This window comes from Lycorma delicatula, chromosome 9, assembly GCF_047948215.1.
Source record: "Lycorma delicatula isolate Av1 chromosome 9, ASM4794821v1, whole genome shotgun sequence".
Classification (NCBI taxonomy): domain Eukaryota; kingdom Metazoa; phylum Arthropoda; class Insecta; order Hemiptera; family Fulgoridae; genus Lycorma; species Lycorma delicatula.
Window position 1 is genome coordinate 91,833,269 of NC_134463.1, and position 24,175 is coordinate 91,857,443.

A 24,175-nucleotide genomic window follows, 5' to 3' on the forward strand; every position below is an offset into this window, starting at 1 on the left:
CCATACACTTTATTTCGAAACATGAAAACGATATGACAACCTTCTGGTGCTTAAAAGTGGAAGAGGATTGTACTGCATTCAATGCTGCTTATTCAGCGTTGGCATTTCTCGCAAAACGTTCAAGACCGGCATCGAATCGTAGCGGTTTAAGCATATCTGTTTCTCGAAATCGCCTTCTCCGAAGCCTCAATAGTTTTACGATCCGGTACTCTCCGATCTGGATAATTTTCCCAGTATTCACGCGCAGCAGCCGTTCCATTTTTATATACTTTACCGTAAATTAACAACATTTTCGTTAACAACTCACCAAATGAAAACAGATTTTTAGTATTACCCGTTGTAAATGACTGACCGAACAGTAACAGCACAAACACCGATCAAAATCGATACATTCAAATGCTAGACAATAAACTTAATTGTTGATCGGCTGTTGTTGCCAACCTTAAAAAAATAGATATTATTAATATGTTTTAGAGAAATGTTTTCAAATTTATTTTTATAATTTTTAGTATTTGTATATAAATTGTTCTGTTTAAAATCGTATCGCTTTTTGGATTCAGTTTATGTGCTTTGTTTTTAATATAAGTTAAATTTTTCAAATTTGTGTTTAATTTTAACAGACGTTATTTACATTAATTATCTCAGAATTAAATTCTCTATAAAGTTAAATAGAAATTTTTATTTGTTTATGGGTAAATTAACAGTTATTTTATTTCAAACCTAAAAAAGTGTACTTTTCGACAAACCCTTTTTGTGTTTTCCCAATTTTGTTTAACATTACAGTCAGATACAGGTCTGGGACCACTTTTATTCAATTTATTCGATCAAAAACCATAAGGAAGCACCAAATTTATCCCTCGATTTGTACCCTATGAATTTTAGTACGGTTTAATTTCACAGAAGCATGAAAGTAGGGCTAAATGTTTTCCGAGCCGAAACTCGCTAACGAACCGTTTCTGACTATGTTTGTATGAACCTTTTTTTCATATTTTTAGCTACAGAATCATTTTCCAAGAGATTTAAATTATACAAAATTTATTTTTTTACATTAACAAAAACCATTGTTTCCCTTAAACTATTTTAATTGCACCCAAGTAATGATAGATCTTTCTTGAAATGCTATTTTTTGTAACATTCACGTAAATTCCAAATTTAATTGCAAAAAAACCATTCACCACCGTAAAAAAATTTACCCGTACTCGGCTCAAAATATATACAAAAAAAAAGTAACATGAAAACGTTAAAAATCAAAAAAGTGAAATAACATGAGATTGTAGAATAAAATACGATCCGTCAGATAGAATGAAATGTCTAACTTCAAACATACATACACATAAATTTATTTACGCGCGCGCGCTTAAAATACGAAGAAGCATAAAATATTCACAGCTTATAGCAATAATTTATGCACTCAACACAAATCCATCGTATGAATACAAGTTGCAGTAATGTCATTATAAATCAAAGTATATATATGTAAAGAGGAGATATAGATAAAAACCGTAGAGGAGAGAGAGGTGCTTCTTTGTCAGGCTCTCTCTCTTTTCAGATACCCGTTTTCAGTAACCTCCATCTATCAACCGATTCATAAACATTTATTGACATGGAATGCCACTATTATATTATTATTATTAATATTATTGCTTTTTAACGACCCGATGCATGCATGCGAATAGCACTTACAAACAGCTTCGTACATCTATATAGTTAAATTTAAATAATATTAATTTTAATAAAATTATGAATAGAAAAAATTACACCCGTGACAGGGACTTGAACTCTAAACTTTAGAAAACAATCGGCATAAATATACCGTTCATAAAATGTAAAAAAAATATTCCAACAGAGCGAGACATGCTCTCTATTGAACTCGACAAACATTAGTTCGACGACGTCACGTATAATAAAAAAATAGTCGAGTACTTCGTACCGTGTTCACAACACAGTTTTCAATCCCGAACACAATTTGCAGTCGAATGATATAGTATGTTGGAAGCCGTAACCGTTACGGTTTACGAGATAACGGTTATGTCAGGTCGTAACCTGACGAGACATTCTCAAGAAATTAAACTTATCCCCTATCAGACTTGCAAGAATCATGCGAGTGTAATCGATCGGCTTCTTGTCGGTTTATTTAACGACGCAAACATACTGTCGTAACGCCAAGCCCGCAAAAAATATAAGTGAAATTTAGTTACAGTGATATTTTTAACCTTTTTTTACCGAATTGAACGGCTGTATTACGAATTACATCATCACTCTAAGAAAAAGATCCTATCCCGCTTCGATAACAAATAAGAAATGATAACCGGAGATACGCACATCGGTTCGGTTAAAAGAAATAAAGATAACAATTTACCTTACATTATTTTATACATCAAGTCAATTTTTATTACCACTACTTCCTCTCGATATGGATTAACGTTTTAGAGGTTTGTTAAACAATTATTATTAAGATTTATCTATTAACTGTAAATAAAATTTTTAAAAACTTGCTGTATACGTTTTAGTCGTACTTTAATCAAATTATCATGCATTGCACGAGTTTAATCAGTAGGTTAATTTGGATTTCAAAAGATAACATCTTATACTGAAATTTTAAATATATTTATACAATAAACAAATTACACAAACATTTACTACAAGTAACGAAATAGTGAAGTTTTTGATTATTGAAATACAAATGTAAATTAACAAAACTTTTTTTTGTCGTATATATACATTTTACAATTTACCCCCGTACGGGGGGGGGGGGATTATTGCAAAAGTAATGGTGGAATATTGCATTGTCACCCGACCTTAGGTAACTTACAAAATTTCATCAACAGGTAATGTCAAGAAGTGTATGTTATTACACCTGCACCCTTAATCTACCCCGGTACGGGGGAGGATGTTTGCAAAAGTAATGGTGGAATATCAAATTGTCACCCGACCTTAGTAACTGTACAACAAGTCATCGATCGGTAACGTCAGTAAGTATGTTAAATTAAGGATGCAAGATTTGAGGACAAACATGAAAAAAAATTGAAAAAACATTGCGAGTTAAAATAATAATGCAAGTAAAAATATAAATAAATGTACGATCGCGATAGACGTAGAATTTCTACATTCGGTAACGGGTCAGCGTTTCAATGAAGTAAAAAAAGAAATTTAAGATTTTTCTCAAACGATTAAAATATTATACTTACTTAAAGTATATAAGACGTACATCGGTTTAACCTCGTTTCATCATTGCAATTAACATACCTGAAAAAGATAAGAACATCAGATATAATAATATAAAAATAATTAAAACATTTACCCGGCAAAAACAGTAAATTAGTATACAATATTCAACATTGCAATAAGGCACAGGATATTAAGATATACGAGTACATATCGAAATAGGTATATTTTAGTAATTTATATTTTATCTAACAATCTTCCATGTAGAAAAGCTACACATGTAACCACGCTACGGTGTGGAAGTGTGTATAACATATGCAAGATGTACCAAAATTCGCTTTACCAAGAAAATACGAACAAAAACTCATTATCGGTTCATTAATATAAATACAATTTTTTTTTATTATTGACAATTACTGATATTTTAAAACCTGTAGAAGCTATAAACATCCACCAATCACCTCAAAACACTTTTCGCGACGCTGTTATATATTATTCACTATTGCAGAGAACAAATGTTTGTTGTACGATTTGTCAAATTATACTTCAATAATTCACCTTAATAGTCACTCGGCGTGATATTATATGAGCTTGGGGGGCAATCTGTCGTACCACGCCGTCCATCCACTCAATCGAGATATTTTTGAGGAATTCCCATATCCGAAAACTATCCCGAACTCCTTTTTAAGGGCAACGGGTGCCCAGGTGTTCACCAACCATGTTAATTTGAACCAATATCTGTTTCGGTTCCGCCTGGCAGCTGATGAGTCGTGCGTCTGCGAGGAGGTCCAGTCGAATGAACACCTGATGTTTGACTGCCCTGCTCTTGGAGGGGGAGGGAACAGAGACCGGGCCACCCTGGAACTTAGAGGTTCCAGGAAATATTTGCCACTCACAAGCGGCGAGAGCCGCATTGTCGGACCGTGTGGGAGTTCCTTGAAGCGGTTACTTTGTTCAACCTACATCAGTAGTATACTTACGGAAAAGATCGCACTGCTGTGAATAGCTAACATTGAGATATGTATGGCTGACCACCAGCCAATTAAGGGTACAATCGCTTTAATGGTGGATAGGTACTTGCTGCCATTCAGCGAACTAGGCGTGGCAGCGAATTGCTGTTTCGACGAAATAAATTATAATTTATGGATGTCATATATGTTTTTAGTAGTTAACGGAGTGCGCCTACCAATTTTAGTAAATATATGACAAGTGAGCGGTTGGGACACGTAAGCCGGTGGTGTACGGCACCGCGCTTAGTCCGCTTACGCTGTTAAGCTCTAGGGACTACTTAGGATACTGGTCGCTAAACTGTTCCGAGGCTCGGTAACCGTTTGTGGTACAGACGTTGACCATATGCTTTAGGGCGACCGAATGGGGTGGTAGCGAGAGAAATTCCAAGCAAACCAAAACCGAAAACTATAATTCTGAGGAGCTCCATCTTGTTGTAGGCTGTTTTGTAACTTACTTAACAAATCATTTCAAGATTTCTTGCAACATTTCAAAATATGAATCTCCGGTAACACAGTTTTGTTAAAAAAGTATCGGCCCACGATGCCGCTACTCCAAATATTTGGCCGTACATTTATGCAAGGAACAATTAATTCTTGTCGCGTTACAACACTAGTTGCTCCAGTAGACACCGTTATAGCGATTAACAGAATCAGTCCATTTGAAGAGTTTCAACTCGCCGAAAAATACGGTTTTGAAAATCTAGTTCCGCTTCAAAAAGAATTAGAAACCGTTCTGAAAATTCCACACGCCTATTTAACTTTGTAATGGATCCAGTAGATACAATTTCAAAATTATTTAGAATACGATGTAGACTGTATTTATCAAACTCGGCTGATCTTTTTCGTACACATCTAAGGCTCTAAATAAACCCACTGGGCAATGGTATGTTTTCATCGGATGCAACAGTTTTGGATTTCCCACATTTTGGTAAATCATGTACGCTTCCAGCGGTTTCAAATCTTTATTTAATTTGTAGATAGCTTCTATCTAGTCGGCGCTGAAATTTCTGTAAAAGTTTCTTGAAATAATCGCATCGTATCTTCACCGTTCTTTCATTTTCACCGACAGAGAACGAACAAGGTCGACTTTTATCAGTTCGTGGTTTATCTTCGCTAGTTAGATACGAGATCAGGTGATAAAGCTCTTGTTTCTGAAGGCTAGCAAAACTCTACAAAACGAAAACATTCCACTTAAGAAGAAAATAAATGTATCGTTTTTCACTTCGGTAAGCGACCTTTTGGACGCTATATATATATATATATATATATATATTTTTTTTTTTTTTTCTTGTTGCGTGTGTATGTCACTGAACTCCTCCTAAACGACTGGACCGATTTTGATGAAATTTTTTGTGTGTGCTCAAGGGGATTCGAGAATGATTTAGATTCACAATTTGGTCCACTGGAAAATGTTTTTTAATTATTTTTTATTTATAAGTAGTTGTTGATTTTGGAATGTTTTACATTGGATCCGGTAGACTGCGCTACCATCGCAGTATCGAATATTCAATAATATTCTATTTTAATTTTAGTTTGTCCCGACAGTTGGTGCTGCGATCAAATTGAGAAAAATATTTCGTAATTTTGTGTTATTATTGCGTTACAAAAAATCGCAAGAAAACTGTTTTTTAATAAATAAGAGGCTAATAAATCAGATGGAAATGAAAACCAATCAGATCAATGCAAGATGGCCGACCGATCACAAAGAGCCCGTATGGCGGTTGCCAATGTAAACAAAATCACAACTGATTAAGTAACAAGTAGACAGCACTGCGATCGCGTTTACAATTGTGTGCGTATTAAGAAATATTATATTATATTATTATTTATTGAAATAACGTTTTAAAGTGTAATTAAAAAACATACATTGTGCAAATTTGTAAGGTACAGTATTGAAGTGAAAATGTTTTTTTAATTTATTTATGTGTTGTTGATCTTGGGATGGTTAAGGTTCACAATTGGGTCCGGTAGGCAGAGCTGCGATCGCGTTTTAGAAGTTTTTTTTTTTAATTTTTGGTTTATCAGTCAAACCCGATAGTTGGTGCTGCGATCGGATTCTAGGAATTTTTTTTTTTTGTTTCTTTTTCGCATATCAGTTACTTGCGTCGTAGCTTAGTAGTGTTGTTCTTACATTAAAATTCGTATTTTTAACGGACTACTGTGTTTAAAGAATAGTTTGAATTAAATCCAATAGGTAGTGCTGTTCTGACAATTGGATTTATTTACATTCTGAATTTTATAAAGTGAAAGGTGGAATTTTATAAGGTTCCGTAATGTTTTGTAAGTTTCTTAATGTTCAGTATTAATTGTAATGATTTTGCAGCCACAACACTTTTCGTTAAAAAATTATTTTCCACCGAATACTGTGATTAGAGAGTGGTGTGAATTAAATCAGATAGGTAGTGCTGTTGTTTTGCCATTTGGATTTATTTACATTCTGACTTTTATAAAGTGAAAGGTTACATTTTGTTAAATTGCTAATGTTAAGTTTTTTAAGGTTTTGTGAAACTTTCAATTGTTGTCATTTAATCTGTATGTATACTCAGATCTAGCAATAGCGAAGCATTGCCGAGTAAGCTAGAATTACGCGCTTATTGAGAATATTATATTATTATTTATTGAAATAACGTTTTAAAGTTTAATTAAAAAATGTACATTGTGTTAATTTATAAGGTTAAGTATTGAAGTGAGTATTTTACATGATTTTTCATGAATTTTAATGATGTATACACGTGCATTCGATAACAATCAACTTAACCTACAAATTTAAATTGTCAGTTCTCATTTGATTCCATGCAACTTATGAAGTATTGAACGGCTCTTTGAAAATAAAAATTTAAGTTTGTAAAATAAATTATAACATTTATAAAATTAAAATATACGTTACGAAAAATATAGTTTAAAGTATATTTAAAAAATTGAATTTATAATGTTTTAGCTGATTAATTTTATAAAAAGTTTTCTAAAATTATTTTTAATTTACAATTATCTAAAATTTGGTAAAATAGATGTTAAAATAAAGAATGAGAAAAATGATAAAAACTTCTACTAAAATTTTAACTACGTTGCTTTTCTACAGTGCTTTAATTTTTTTATTAATTGATTAATTAAGCTGTTACATGGTTATGAAACATCAAAATTATTAAATAAAAAAAAAAAAATATGTAGGAGGTACTTTTTTAGAATGACGTTAAGTGAAAATTAGTAGTAATGTGGATGAAAATTTATTAATTACACTAATTATTAATTTTACGACGTTTCGATTTTTTAATTCAATTTTCATCGGACATCTCAATATTTAGTGAAAATAAATATTAACCATACTACACATAATTAATCAATAAACCCATTACTATAATACAACAATCACAAACTGATAATATCATACTAATAGTCATTTTAATGAAATTTAGAACACATTCCTGCTAATTTTAGCTTAAGTTACTTATATTTATGTGTGTGCATTTATTACAGAATAATGCCGCGTCAGGACAACGTCTGTCGGGTCCTCTAGTGTGTATATATTCGTAGTAGTTTGATTCGATATCAAACTACTCCCCGGCGGAACGGTAGCGCCTGACTTTTATCCAAAAGGTTCGGGAATCGAATCCCGGTACTCGCAACTTTTCACCCGCAACAAAATTAATCTATCATCACAGTTGAACACGATCGGGTTTAATTACCTGTAGTAACCGTAAATGAAATTTATCTTTTTTTTCTTAATTTTGTAAAATCAATAATCATATCGAACATAAATGCAGTAACAGTAAAGATTGTAGACTATACGACAGGCATCGGATAGCGCCTTGTCAAGAACAAGATTTCATACCTAGCTTGTTATGAAGAGTGCGGAGTAGAATGGTTTTCCAGTTGCACATAGGAACGGCGAGCCCATCGATATATAAGCGGCAATCGACCTTACCAGCGATACTTTTACTCTGTACATCATCAGGACTGGTCCCCCGGCAAACAAATTTACTCTCAGAAAGTACGATCCTGAGTGATATTTCTTGAATCTCAAGATATTTTATGTGCGACACAATTACAAGAAAGACTGGAAAAGATAGTATAAATCAATGTACGCCTTTCTACAATAAAACAATGCTTTATACGTACACTGATTCAACTCACCATTAGGTCAAATCACAATTCCTTTTTTCGTTTTAACTATACATTTTTCTCTAAATTTAATTTAAATTATAATTCATATTAATATTTTATATGGAAGTCAGATGGCATAATCAACGTTTGTAGACAATACGATACAAGACTAAACGTAGAGCGAAACGATTCAATGTTACAGTCATCACGGAACCAAAATAATATATTATTCCATATCAGCAAAACAACCCTTCCATTTTTTTCAACCTTTTACAGCGGTCTCTTTTTAATCGGTTTTACTGTTTAATACTTATATTAATTAGTATATGTAAAATGTGTACATCAAAAAAGTCCACAGAATCTATGTCCTTATAAAACATTTCGTTGGCGAGAAACAAACATCCAAGTTAAATAATCCAGAAAAACGAGGTTTCTCAATTAAAAAGAAAGACGCTAATGAGAGTGACATAAAATTCTCTGAAGTGCGGGAATACATACTTTTCCCCTGAAGTTGTCCGGGTAAAACTTTACTGGAAAATACTTAATTTTCCTAATTACATATCCAACAGGTTGAATATCATTACGTTACAATAATTTAATATTTAGCGATAAAGAATCGTGTACTTGATATTATTTTTCATTATAAACATAGTCCGCATAGGTTATCCGGTAAAAAACAAACGTCGAAAACCCATTTTGTAAGTAATAAGATTAAATGCACGTACACACATAAAACCGTTGTTTGTCGGGCGGACTGCTGAATCCACTGTGGCGAAAGAGATTTTCAGCAGTTTATGTAATTATTTTTAACTTAATTTTTAATTGTTTATATTTGTTATTTTTCTAAAATATTTAATTCTTTTGTTTTTTAATATTGAAAATTTTGTTTCGTTTAATACGTAAAAATTTGTCACGTTTTGCTTTTAATAAACTTCAAAATTGTTATGTTTGTATTTAGATTATGTGGACTTTATTAATGCCATTTTACTCAGAATCAAACTCTCTATAAGTTTTAATTAAAAATTTTACGTGTTTATTACCCGCTTTAACAGCTTCGATCTCAAATTGATATTGAGATATTTCATCTCAGACGAAATCATTCCCTGATCCTCTCGTTTCCGAAGCTATGTTTATATCAACTTTCTTTTTTATTTTTACAAATATAACATGTCCTAAATGTTTGTTACAATCTTCGCTAATCACCTATACATTCATACATACATTATATATATATGTGTGTGTGTGTGGATGGCTTTCTTTCTCTCTCTCTCTCCCTCCCTCACTCCCCCTCTATCCCGCTCGGTCACTCTCTCTCTCTCTCTCTCTCGCTCTCTCTCTCTCTCTCTCTCTCTCTCTCTCTCTCTCTCTCTCTCTCTCTGTGTGTGTGTGTGTGTGTGTGTGTGTGTGTGTGTGTGTGTGTGTGTGTGTGTGTGTGTGTGTGTGTGTGTGTGTGTGTGTGTGTGTGTGTGTGTGTGTGTGTGTGTGTGTGTGTGTCAAACATATATAAATAAAGCTGGATCGAACTGAATTGCTATAATAATGAACGGACGGGCGAACTAGGTTATTATCATTCGGGCTTACCATAAGTCCTAATAAAGATACCGTTCGTTCTGAAGCAATTTCGAAAAAGTAAACGTTTGGTAAATCTGGTATTATAATCCCATACCACAGATTATACACAGAAATGGTGACTAAAAATCGAAGAATGAGAGAAGCTAATTCTGAAAAGTTTTATTTCACAATCTGAGAACTACACTAACGTCATCAAACCGTTAATACAAAACCAAGTTTACTTAATACAATAAACCTATAAAAATGTTCCTTTCTATTTTTCACCACAAGGACTAAAAACATAGATAAAATAAAAATTAAAAAATGAAGCAAACTCGACAGGACATTTTAAAGTAATAATATACTCGTACAATACAGTACAAATTTTAAATGTACGATAGAAACAAGTAGAGAGAATTTATTATAAAATTTAAATTCATGAGGGTTCACTTCCCCACCATTACCCTCTACACGCGCACGCAGGCGCGCGCACACACACACACAAACGATGAAATTCCAACCAACGGGTCTCAGTCAACTAACCGGACAACATTCTCTCTTTTAATAGCAGTGGAGGGAGACTCGTCTGGAAGGGCGCCTTAAGGCCAAGAACCCAAGTTGTGGATTAACACGTTCACGTACGCACTGACCGACAATACTATGTTACCATTTAAATAAAAGAATTTAAAAAAAGGCAAATCAGTATTAAATATAACCACTGGTACCAACAAACTGCATCATTATCTGATACCGCTGATTAAATTAATTTCCCCACAATTACACCACAAAAAAAAAAATATTTAAAAACTATTTTATAATCATACCAGGATTTTTCCTGTTTAGTACGCAAGACGAAAAACCCTATTTAAATATTTTTCGAAATTATAATAGGATAACTACAAAACCGGAGGGTTACCATCGCCACAAAAAAAAAAAGGAGCAACAAAATGCTATATTAAACAGCGAACTACGGAAAATATTGGAATTTTTTACAAAAACAAATATGTAAAAAAAAATATAAAACACTTTTTTTAAAAGAGAGGCACACAATAAAACGAAACGGCAGTTAATTTTGTAAAAGAACCCCAAAAATAGTACAAATATCCAAGATGACCGTGTAAAAATCCTTCGATCAGAAATAGGAATTAAAGAAGTGTTTTTAATTGTAAAAATGGAAATAATATATTTGTAAAAGTAATACGCAACTGTATAAATTTAGTAGTACAAAATATTCGCGCTTCGGATTTTAAAAGTACACGAATAAAATTATACGTAGATATTAATAATTTAAAAGCAAGAACAATCTTTACCGATAAACTTCACAAGATAAAGCCAAACATTTACGGAGGTCAAACTAGTTTTTACAAACGACCACTAGATGGCACTATTGAGATGTGATATTACTGTAGTTGTAAAATTTGACTTATTTATTGTAAGAGGAACAGTGGCAGCTCAGAAATCGACCAAGTACTTTGTTTACGGTGAGTGTTAAAAAAAACATTTTGTGAAAAAATGGAAATTTCAGTCTGACTGTTTTCGTGGGATGATTTTTTACGATTTCAGTAAGGGCCTAACTCAACAACAACGCCTCGAATCGCTTCGTTTATAACATTTGGTAGCGAATCACCATCAGAAAAGAAAATTTAAAATCGGTTTACAGAATTTCGTTGCGGTCGTGCTTACATCAACGATAAGTTTCGCGAAGGTCGACAAAAATCGGTTGTTTCCAAAAAAAACGTCGATGCTGTGCCGCAACAAGAGGATCAGTAGGCGACTTACCGTGAAATAGAGGCATCGTTAGACATATCGAAGACTAACAGTACATTCGATTCTGCACGAACACTTGGCTCTGAAAAAAATTTGCTCCCGATGGATTCCGCATAATTTGGCCGAAGCTCAAAAACAGGCACGTGTCGATTTTTGTAAGGAAATTCTCAAAAGCTTAGACCGAGAAAATGCAAAATCCGAATACAGCATCGTAACAGGAGATGAAACTTGGATATACAGAGTGATTCAAAGAAACGGGAAATTTTGAAAGTTGTGTTGGTAGCCGTGGGCGATTGGTACCACTTCATAAGTGGCGCCAGCCTCTCTAACCTAACCTGCCATTTAGTTGTCATGGATACTTGGAGTGGTGCGCAACGTGCATTAGCTATCAAAGCGTTTTACAAAAACAATGACAGTGTGGAGGGAGCGCGTAGAGAATTTCGCCGTCATTTTAATCTGGGTCGGCACGACCGTGTTCCATCAGCACATGCAATTAAAACATGGATATCTAATTTTGAGGAAACCGGTCCGGCAATGAAAAAAAAACCTCCAAGCCGTGAGCGGACCCCGTCCGTACACCACAGAATGTTCAAGCTTTACAAGATGCTGTCACACGAAGTCCACGTCGGTCAATCCGTCGTCTCTCAGCATCTTTACAATCGCATAGTTCAAGCGTTCGAAGAATGTTAGTGAAGGATTGCAATACCATCCGTACAAGTTGCAGATCGTCCAGGAACTGAAACCGAACGATGCAGTTGTGCGAGCACAATTCTGTAATGTAATGCTTCAGAAGATAAACGATAACGAAGAGTTTGTTCACAAACTGTGGATGTCAGACGAAGCCCATTTCCACCTCAGTGGATTTGTTAACAAGCAAAATTTCAGATACTGGGCACAAGAAAATCCTACGCAGCTACACCAGCGTCCGTTGCACAGCCAGAAAGTGATCGTATGATGTGCTATGTCATCTTACGGTGTTATAGGCCCTTATTTTTTTGAGGATGACAACGGTCTTGCGATTACAGTGACGTCGGCTCGTTACGTAACCGTGCTTGAAACCTTTGTTGTGGAACAACAAAAGAGATTTCCACCGATTCTTAACACAGCCTGGTTTCAACAAGACGGAGCAACGTCACATACTGCACGAATATCGATGGCAGCTGTACGCCGATTGTTTGGACAACGTGTCATTTCACGAAATGGTGACATTAAATGGCCTCACAGATCGCCTGATCTCTCAGCTTGCGATTACTTTTTGTGGGGTCACCTTAAAAGCAAAGTGTTCCACAGTAGACCTGCTACAACGGAAGAACTGATGGCAAAGATCCGCGAAGCAATTGCGGAAATTCCAGTTGAGATGTTACGTCAAACCATGAACAATTTAACGAAGAGACTTCGTGAGTGTTTACGTAGATCGTTTACGATCGACATTCAACAATTTGTTTGCCGGAAGTCATCGATGAAATCACGAAAAACAACAGAAAATGTCCCGCCGTTCTTCGTCATAACAACACCGGCTCTCGCAAAGCACATCAAACGATTAATTTGACGGAGAAAAACATTGAATAATGTCTCGTTGCGCGTATTCGCCCGATTTATCCACTAACGATTCTTTTAGTTTACGAATGTCAAACAAAAAATGCGTGGACAGCGATTATGACCACCTCAAAGCTGTTGAATCGTTCCAATTTTTGAGGTATTAAATTCAGAGTAAACAAATGTTTCGAGAATCGGTTTGAACGTACCGAAAGGTGTATAAATCTTAAAGGAGATTCTTGTGAAACAATACGATTTGTTCCAAAAAATATTTTTCTTTCACTCTTTTTGTAAAAACTTAAAAGGCGGTCCTCGGATTAAAAAATTGAATGCAAATGAACGAAAAAAATTAATTACTCAATACTTTCATCACTACAGTAAAAATAAAATCATCTCATTCTCAAGAAGGTTTATGTAATTTTTTTTTCTTTTAGCTTGCAAGGATCCTTAAAGAAGTTAAGATTAATTCAATTATTTTTATGCCATGTAATGTTCATAAAGAAAATACATAGTTTCTTTTATGTCTTTATTTGTAACGTAATTTAACTTTATTGCTTACTTGAAAAAAAATAAATAAATATTAATCCTACTGTAATAACGCCAAAAATATAAAGCCCAAACGTTTTGTACGTCTTCCATCCGACGATGTAAATTTTACAGGCGACAATTTTATATATAATCTAACATTAACTTTGACGCCGAGTCTGAGAATGTTATTGTTTTTTACATCCACGTTTACCTCTTAAGAGGTAGTATGATGACCCGACCTTTATTTACAGTCTCTTGTGTACAGTAAAAAAAAAAAAAAAATACTACACGTTGCGCTAATTTTTTTTCTTTTTTTTTTTAATAAAACTATTAATCGTTATTTTATTTGGGATTGAAATCTTAATGGATATTACAAGATAAGTTGTCTAAAACTTCAGTTCTATATTTATTATTGGCCCTTCTTATAAATACTCAGTCTCAAAGTTTGACATACGAACTCGGTTCGATAAAAAAAAAAATTATATTCAATGCAAATTTAACCTCTTTGGGATCGTTAATCAAACCAATTTGATCTTTTCAGAGATAATGATGTAGTTTAATAAATCCCTCAATGTTTGGAAAAATAATAAATAATACCGTGATTCTAGGTTTCACCCCATTCCGATCCGTTGAAAACAGGATAATTTATTTTTAATTTTCCAATTAAGATTGCCAAAAATGTCTGTCAAATTTTAGTTCTGTAGGTATTGTAAAAAGTTAGAAAACCCTGTGACAAACTTTCAGATTTATATACTCTACTATATTAAAGTACTTCGACAAAAAAAGTGAATTTTTTATAACATTAAAGCTTGTTCTTGTCAAGTTAATCTCCTAAGTTCCGATTTACTTCAGAAAAACTGTAAATACGAGGGGTGTGAGAAAAGTAATGAGATTGGTAACACTGTGAGCGATCAGGCAACGCTGTGTCTACCGGTCTGTGCTAGAACGGTTTGTTCATCCCTTCCACATGCTCAGTACGAGTTTCAACTCCGTTCAGCCAACACATTACTTTTGACAGCGTCATCAGTGAAGTTGTGCGTTACAAAAATGGAGCATCGGAATTTAGAGCGACGTTGTGCAATCAAGTTTTGTGTTAAACATGCTTATCAAGAGCACAAGTTTTCCGATGGCACAAATCATTTTTGGAAGGCCGAGAACACGTTGAAGATCAACCTCGCTCAGGAAGACCTTCGACTTCAAAATCTGACGAAAACGTTGAGCGTGTGAGGGGGTGAGATCAGACCGTCGTTTAACAATAAGGATGATGAGTGAACAGTTAAATTTAAATGCTTTCATCGTACATAGAATTTTGATTATGTACGATTTGGACATGCGAAATTGGTGCCGAAAAACCTCACAACGGAACAGAAGGACAATCGAAGAAACGTGTGCTTTGATCTTCTTGAGAGGATTAACAAGGACCAAGAATTCTTCAATCCTGTGATCACATGTGATGATGAATTCTGGATATTTGAGTACGATCCTGAAAGAAAGCGGCAAAGCGAAGAGTGGTACACTCCGTCATCTCCTCGACCGAAAAAATGTCGAATGAGCAAATCAAAGATCAAAACCATGCCGATTTGCTTTTTTGACAGTAGGGGATCGTGCATAAAGAATTTATTCCTCCAGGACAAACTGTCAACCAAGTGTTTTACAAAGGTGTCCTTGAAAGGCTCAGGAAAAGGTGATTCGCGTGAGACCAGACAAGTGGATGCTTCATCATGATAATGCTCCGTGTCAAACGGCCATTTCCATCAGGGAATTTTTGACCTCAAAACGCATTCCTACGGTTCCTCAACCCCCCTATTCACCTGATTTGCCGTCAAAGTTGGGCGATATCTCTGCAGCTGCGGCGTTAATTCTAAGTCTTACCTCGATAAGATCGGAAGGAAAAGACGCTACAGAAACCCGATCTTTAATGAACCCACAAGAAAAAATCTAGCGGGGTCAAACCTGCGCAGTGGGGTAGCCATGCGATTGGACCTTCACGACCGATCCACCGACCTGGGAATCGAGTATCAAGAAAATCTCGGACTTCTAGGCGGTAGCGAGGTGATGCCCCGTCTTGCTGATAGTAATGTCGTCCATCTTGGTCACCATCGTCTAACTGACGAATTATACAATTATGAAGGATGTCCAGATAAAAGTATCGTTTACGGTCGCCTCATGTAAGAACGGGCCGTACAGTCTGTGTTTGCTTAAAGCACAAAAAGATTGACCTTAGGGCTATCACAAATGTGCTGCAAAATGTCATGAGGATTTTTGACCCCATATTTGACATTTATGGGTGTGCTGCTGATGTGAAACTTTCATTCATCACTAAAAATTACATCTAACAAATGTATCGTTGTCTGCAATTCTATTCATCATTTCCACAGAAAATTACAGCCAAGCGATTTTGTCGTCATCTGTAATGTGTTGAACCGCGCTTAGTTTGTACGGCTTGAAATTCAATTCGTCTTCGTAATACGCGCCAATCAGTCGTTTCTGAAATACCAGTCTCACAAGTCGAGTTGATGTCTTCGGACTACGTACAAAGCTTTCTCTGAGTTGTTCCACAGCATCTTCAGGGTCGCGCAGGCGTCCTGGTGATTTTCTATGTTTAACAGAATAACCTGCCAAGAGTAAATTGTACGCCTACTAGGAGAGACTCCCAATCGTACTCTACGAAAATAAAGTTGAACTGCAACTGCAAATCTTGAGACCAAAACACACAACGAGCACGTTCCGCATCAGTGAATGTATCAATTTTTAACAACACTGAACATTGGTGACAGCGCTGGAGGCCGAATTCGGTACTAATGAACTACGTGCGTCAAAACTTGATGCGTTTTGAAATAAGACCTCAACCGAATCTGTAAGTTAACTAAATAAATTTCTACGTGCTTTTAAACTTGTAAAATCCTTTTTGAATCACCCGGTGTGTGATAAAAAAAAATTCTTTTTTACAGAACTGTTTATTTTCATCATTTCAATTAACAAAGGAGGGAAAAAAGAGATTGTAAAGAAAAATTCTATTAAACTTCTTGAAATAATTTGTTCAAAACAGTAAGATCGTTACACCACAGAAACAGCTACACACAGACGGTTCAAGATTTGCGTTAAAACTTAATACTAAAACGTATATCTTAATTCACAAACGCACAACATTTTAAAGCTGCCTTATTTTAAAGATGATTTCAGCTTAACAAATATACATATAACATTTTTTATTATATATGCAAAACTAAAAACTTTAATTGTGGTTTTATTTTTCTTGTCAGAGTTCCAACTTTTATTTCAAAATAAAATAAAATCAGAACAGAATTAAAAAATATATTTTTTTTAAAACTGCGTTAATCGAATAATTTGATGGGCACAATTATAAGTTAAATGAGGATACAGAAAATTTAGGATTAGTAAATTAATTTATTTCTAAAACTCGACTACAATGAGAATAGCATTTGATTTTGTATAAATAAAAGAAATAATAACGTATTATGAACGGCAACAGAAGCATTAGCCGATTTTCGTAGGCCGTATTGTACCGCTACTTAACGCGCAATTCGTTTTGTCCGGTTTAAAAGAAACGGGACATTTTTATTTCTTTGGCACAAGAGACTATTTCTTTCTTTTTTTTCAAAGATAAATTTTCATTTATCAGAACACAATGCAACAGTTTAATTCATATTTAAAAATAAGACAACCGCTATTATAATTCCTCATGAATGAAATTCCTAACAAGTATCCGACCACAGAATAAAAATGATACCTGGAATAATCTTACACTATTCTCATCTCACAATTACCTTCCAGTTGGACACCATATGAATGATTATTTACATTTTATAGGTAAATAAAATAGCTTACTTTATAATACAAAGTTAAAGATAAGACGCGATGGTATTTATAGATACAACTTTTTTCAAAATAATATGAATCGTAATAAATATCCTTTTTATAAAGAAAAATAAATTTCTTCGGTATTTTTATATATATATTATATACAACAATACAGAAGGAAAAAAATACAGAATGCTTTAAATGTATAATGGTTATTTGACTGTAGAAAACGAATAAATGAAGAATATAACCCCTACCGCACCGTTAACCGGAATGACATGTATCAATAAATCAAAACAGTTACTAATATATCTACAACAAAATACACATTCGTTACTAAAATAGCAGTTGCTTTACTAAATAATTTTCTTAATTACAAAAAAACTTCTAAATTGAAATTATAAAACTTTTATTCAATATTAGTAAATAAAGATCACAAAACGTTTATTTTTTACGCTGCAGATATACATAACTAAATAATCCACCGGCTTGGTCTAGTGGTGAACACGTCTTCGCAAATCGGCTGATTTGGAAGTCGAGAGTTCCAGTGTTCAAGTCCTAGTAAAATCGCTTATTTTTATACGGATTTGAATACTAGATCGTCGATACCGGTGTTCTTCGGTGTTTGGGTTTCAATTAACCACACATCTCAGAAATGGTAGACCTGATACTGTACAAGACTATATACACTTCACTTTACACTCATTCATATCATCCTTTGAAGTAATACCTGACGGAGGCTTAACAGGAAAAAGGAGACATACGTAAACAGGATTAAATTCATTTAATAACGAATGATAAAATTAAAATAGAAACCGTAGAAATAGATATGGTAGTAATCATAGCTGGCAAAAGAGACTAAACATTCTGTGAACTAAAAAATGTTGAATAACAAAATATTTTTATACATTCGCCACTTACAATTTTTGACATAATTTCCAAGTAATTTAACTATATTAGCACGGCAATAAAAAAAACATATTAATATTCATAATAATTCAAAATTGCACCACAATCTCTTGGGGAGATGATTCTATAGCCAAAAAATTGAAAAAACTTCATATAAACATAGGTCAGAAAACGGTTCGTTAGCGAGTTTCGGCTCGCGTAACATTTACCCCTGCTTTTTGCTCTCCCTGTGAAATCAAACCGTACTAAAATTCTTAGGGTACAAATGAGGGGTAAATTTGATGCTTCCTTATGAATTTTGAATGAAATTGAATAAAACTGGTCCCAAACCTCTATCTCGCTTAGTACACTTCTCACATCTAAAAAAGTACACTTTTTTAGGTTTGAAATAAAATAACTTAGTTGTTAATTTACAGATAAACAAATAAAAATGTCTATTTAAACATTTCTTGTAAAACAGGATTCATCACTAATTAGAAAATTACTTACGAAAATCGGAATAACGTTTGCATTTTCTAATCGGTCATCGACAGAATTGTATCCTTTATCAAAATCAGGCGGTAATAACACTTGTACACGTGTTGTATGAACGGGTATAATTTTCGCTCCCGTAATGTTCCCCATACACTCGACCGCGAAACATGAAAGCGATCAGACAACCTTCTGGTGTTTAAAAATGGAAGAGGATTGTACTGCATTCAATGCTGCTTATTCAGCGTTGGCATTTCTCGCAAAACGTTCAAGACCGGCATCGAATCGTAGCAGTTTAAGCATATCTGTTTCTCGAAATCGCCTTCTCCGAAGCCTCAATAGTTTTACGATCCGGTACTCTCCGATCTGGATAATTTTCCCAGTATTCACGGGAAGCAGCCGATCCATTTTTATATACTTTACCGTAAATTAACAACATGTTCGTCAACAACTCACCAAATGAAAACAGATTTTTAGTATTACCCGTTGTAAATGACTGACCGAACAGTAACAGCACAAACACCGATCAAAATCGATACATTCAAATGCTAGACACTAAACTTAATTGTTGATCGGCTGTTGTTGCCAACCTTAAAAAAATAGAATTTATTAATATGTTTTAGAGAAATGTTTTCAAATTTATTTTTATAATTTTTAGTATTTGTATATAAATTGTTCTGTTTAAAATCGTATCGCTTTTCGGATTCAGTTTATGTGCTTTGTTTTTAATTTAAGTTAAACTTTTCAAATTTGTGTTTAATTTTAACAGACGTTATTTACATCAATTTTCTCAAAATTAAATTCTCTACAAAGTTAACTAGAAATTTTTATTTGTTTATCGGTAAATTAACAAAGTTATTTTATTTCAAACCTAAAAAAGTGTACCGTTCGACAAACCCTTTTTGTGTTTTCCCAATTTTGCTTAAAATTTAAGTCAGATACAGGTCTGGGACCACTTTTATTCAATTTATTCGATCAACATGTACACACAAGTTTACAATACAGAGGATCCCAAGGTAAAATCTGTTTAGCAGCATCGCCTACCGGTTGTAGCGTGAATGAACTTTAATTAAATCGTCCTTTAATATTTCACATCAGAAAGCGGGTGAGTAGACAAAGAAGAAATTCAAGGGAATAGTAACATCTGACTCTTTTCTTTTCCCACATGGAAAAAATAAGAAAATTGCGCGGCTATTCTACAGTTCGTTTACATCAACAGTTAAAAAAAAATGTTATTCTATAACACGAATGAAAACAACGTTAGACAGATGTACTTTTTTCCATGAAGTTAACCGTTTCATTTTACTTTAAAAAAGAAATAAATAGAAGGAATTAATGAAATAAACTAAAAAATAACAATAAAACCGAATTCACTAAATCCACTTTACTAAATACGATACAAAATTAAAAAGAGATAATAATAAAATTAAAATTATTCTTTTTAGATATTTTGGGTTGTTTCTGCTTAAAAAAAAATAATCTCTACACACTTTCTTCCCCCTCAAGAAAAATTCCGTTAGAAATGCGTTCGGCGAAAAACCTTCGTCCTAATAAAAACAAAAGAAAAGGAACGACGTAAAGAAAGCATGAACAGTCTTACAGAAATGCGGAAATGGAACAATTCTTTACATCGCTTTTCCAAATTATTTTCAAAAGTTTAGCTTGAAAATACTTGGAATAGCTGACCGTACACGAGGATAATTCGTTGTCCTGTTAAAAAAGTTCAAAACTTATTAACAATCGCAAACAAATAACGAATACTTTAATTTCAAAAATATTCCATCGATTTTTTCACCGGATGGAATTTACAAAGGGACCGGATCACTAGCGGAACTAAAAAAAATAAATAAAATTAAATTAAAAAAAAATAAATAAAATAAACATTGAAATCTGTGGATTTGGTAGCAAAGCGCTTCTTAACATATAAAAAAGACAAAATAACATAGAAAATAAGTTAGGTCAAACCGAGAGCGTCCTCTTTTTTTACAGAAGTTGTTAAAAAATAACTATTTTTTTTATAGAGATGACGAGATCCCTCACATAAATTTTTTAAGTAAACACAAAAAGTCTGTTAAAATCCACGTAGTAAACTGCATTACAATAGGGCACCGATTCTTATATATTGCACGGTTTAATAACGAATTTTAAATACCATACTAATATGCACAAAACGCAGAATATTATGAAACAAAATATACTTCATAAATAAAATAACAGTTCTGAACGATTCAGATGGAACAGGCTTATTTAATAACTTAAAATGTTTTCAGGAGACATAAAAAAATGACCTTTCTAGACAAAGAGCAAGCAAAATGTAAAGAGAAAAGAAGGGGGTCACGGCCCAGGCTTTCGCCGATGACTGTCTCCTTTTAGTTTGTGGTAATTCACGACCGCAGTTGGAAGACCGAGCGCAAGCGGCCTTATCAACCGCGGAGGGTTGGATGGACATTCAAAATTTAAAGATTTCTGTACCCAAGACGAAGTTTATGCTTCTAGACAAATTATCGTACAGTCGAAACACCCACATTAATTATAAAGGCTGTGTAATCGGCCCAGTGAGAGTTCATAAGTACCTAGGTGTTTTGTTTGATCAGAAATTGCTGTTTAACAACCACATTAGTCAAGTAGCGGCGGACGCCGTCTCAGTGATGCACAAACTTAGGAGGATTACTCGGAAGGATTATGGGTTGCCTGACCGTCAAATGTACATGGTGTACTGAGGTGTCTTCGAAAGCATGACCACTTACGCGGCGCCCGTTTGGGCGCATAGTTTGAATAGAGCACTTCTTCAAAATTTAAGGAGTGCGCAGCGCAGAGCCTTAATTGTATGTACTGGTGTTTTTAAACCAATTTCGTACGAAGCTACCACCGTATTGGGAAAGGCTCTCCCAATCAATTTAATGGTAAAAGTTCGGGCAGCCCTGTGGAGATTGCGAAGAGGCCGGAAGGCAGAGGTATTTGGGATGCTTTTTCGACCCGAGCCAGTACCGAAGCGGAACGGTGAGCACAATGCACCGGATCTAAATTTCGTTCAGTTGCCCATCTCCCACCTGTGGAAGAGGCTGCACAGCCTCGCGATGGAAGCACGACAGCTGGAATGGGGCACCACGACTAAGGGAAGATCCCTGTACAAGTTTATACAGGATCTGGGAGGATGGTATGCCTAGAGTTCGTTTTTAAGGGCAACGGGTGCCCAGGTGCTCACCAACTATGTTAATTTGAACCAATATCTGTTTCGGTTCTACCTGGCAGCTGATGAGCTGTGCAACTACGGGGAGGTCCAGTCAAATGAACACCTGATGTTTGAATGCCCTGCTCTTAGGGGGGCCCCCGGGCCACCGTGAAACTTAAGAGGTCAAGGAAAAAATTGGCCACTCATAAGCGGCGAGTCAATGTGGCGAGAGCCGCATTGTCGGACCGTGTGGGAGTTCCTTGATCCAGTTTCTATGTTCAACCGACATCAGTAGTTTACTTAAGGGAAAGACTCCTACCGCACTGCTGTCGGAAACTAAGCTAGAGATATAAGGCTGACCACCAGCCAATTACGACTCCAAGGGCTTTAATATGGTAGACAGGTTCTTGCTGGCATTCAGTGACCTAGGCGTGTCAGCGAACTGCTGTCTAGACAAACCTTAATTTATAGATGTCATATATATTTTTAGTAGTTGACGGGATGCGCCTACCTACTTTAGTAAATATATGACAAGTAAGCGGTTGGGACGAATAAGCCGGTGGTGTATGGCACGGCTTAGTCCGCTCATGCTGTTAGGTTAAGCTCTAGGAGCTATTTAGGACACTAGTCGCTAAACTGTTTCGTGGCTCAGTAGCCGTTTGTGGCACAGACATTCGGTCTTATGCTTTAGGGCAACCGAATGGGGTGGTGGCGGGAGAAATGCCAAGCAAACAAATTTCTACTGTACCCTCCAGCGGGAAATTTTGCTGATGGGACTCTATTCCTTCATAATGCAATAAATATGGCACAAACAGAACATAAATAAATAAATCGATTTTGTAGCAGACCTTTATAAATAAGTTCCTTGACCTTACTAAGAATCAAACGCAGGACAATAAGTAGAATAAAGAATTCACATCAAATTAGAAATTAATCAAGAATCAAATGAATAGTATAACAATAGGCCAGTTATCAATAAATTTGTATTCACTGATAAATAAATAACTTATTTAAGTTGTTTATAACAATATACAGCAATACCTTCTATTCTACACCACACAAGCAATTCAACACAAATTTGATTATACCATCTCAACTCATAAAAAAAAAACCACATAAGTGACAATAAAAGTACAAATTACATGATTTAAAAAAACAAATTATCATTTAATTACAAAACAATAAAGTTTAGCAAATACATCATAACATAATAAAATAAAAAAGTAAAAATTATTTAGAAAAAAAACAAAACAAATATATAAATACATAAAACAAAACCAGTTTTAAGGTCTATTCGCCAATTAAAAAGAAAAAAAAAAAAGAAGGGAAAAACCAAGGTAAGAACAAAATAAGAAAATAAAAATTAATACCAACAGGAAAGAGGGGAAAGGCCGATTGCAAGGGCAGAGCACCCACCCTAATAGAGGTCAGTGAACCTAACCTGTCTGGATTTTACAAGCTCATTTATTAGTTGGCTAACTGGAAGAATAAAAAGTTCTACCACCACCTATACAGATGAGCAGAAGCAGTCCAAGACTGCTACAGAGAAGAATTCATAATATATACAAATATACACAACGCACGCGCGCGCGCGCACACACACAGAATACTTAACACATAATGCAAGTTTGTTTTTAACAGCATTTATTAAGGAAGAAAAGAAACTGTAATCTTACAGAAACTTTTAATATTATCTAACAGCAAATTAATACAAAACAAGATCACTAACATACAAGCATCGTACATAGATGTAGTATATATCTTCACTTTAAATTCCACTACTTATTGTAATTAGCGATTCTCAATTCACAAACATGAAACAAAAAAAAAATAGGTTGGTTACTTATTAAAATACTGGCTGAATAACACATTACCTTCTTTGAAAAGCAAACAGATAAATTGAAATTTAATAACAAAAACTATCTAGCTAATTTACAAATCTAAATTATTAAATTCAAGCGTCTATACATTGAAATTTTGTGTTTTAAAGTTTCCTCAAATAAATATATATATATATATATTTATTACGATACAAAGGGCACTCTAGGAAAGTTTTGCAATATCAATTTATTTTTTACAATAATACAAAATAATTTCTACCATACATTAAACAATTTTTCATCCTTCAAAACCAGTCTTCAAA

The 24,175-nt window shown here is 34.4% G+C and overlaps 1 protein-coding gene across 1 annotated transcript in view; it reads left to right on the top strand.

Annotated features, from left to right (window-relative positions):
* Window positions 1-1,807: 1,807 nt before the first annotated feature.
* The window catches only part of LOC142329820 (uncharacterized), a 55,213-nt gene continuing 32,845 nt past the window's right edge, over window positions 1,808-24,175 (top strand). Inside the window, exon 1 of the mRNA XM_075374673.1 lies at window positions 1,808-2,432. The gene's annotated coding sequence lies outside the window, so the exon portion shown is untranslated. The remainder of the gene's footprint in view (window positions 2,433-24,175) is intronic.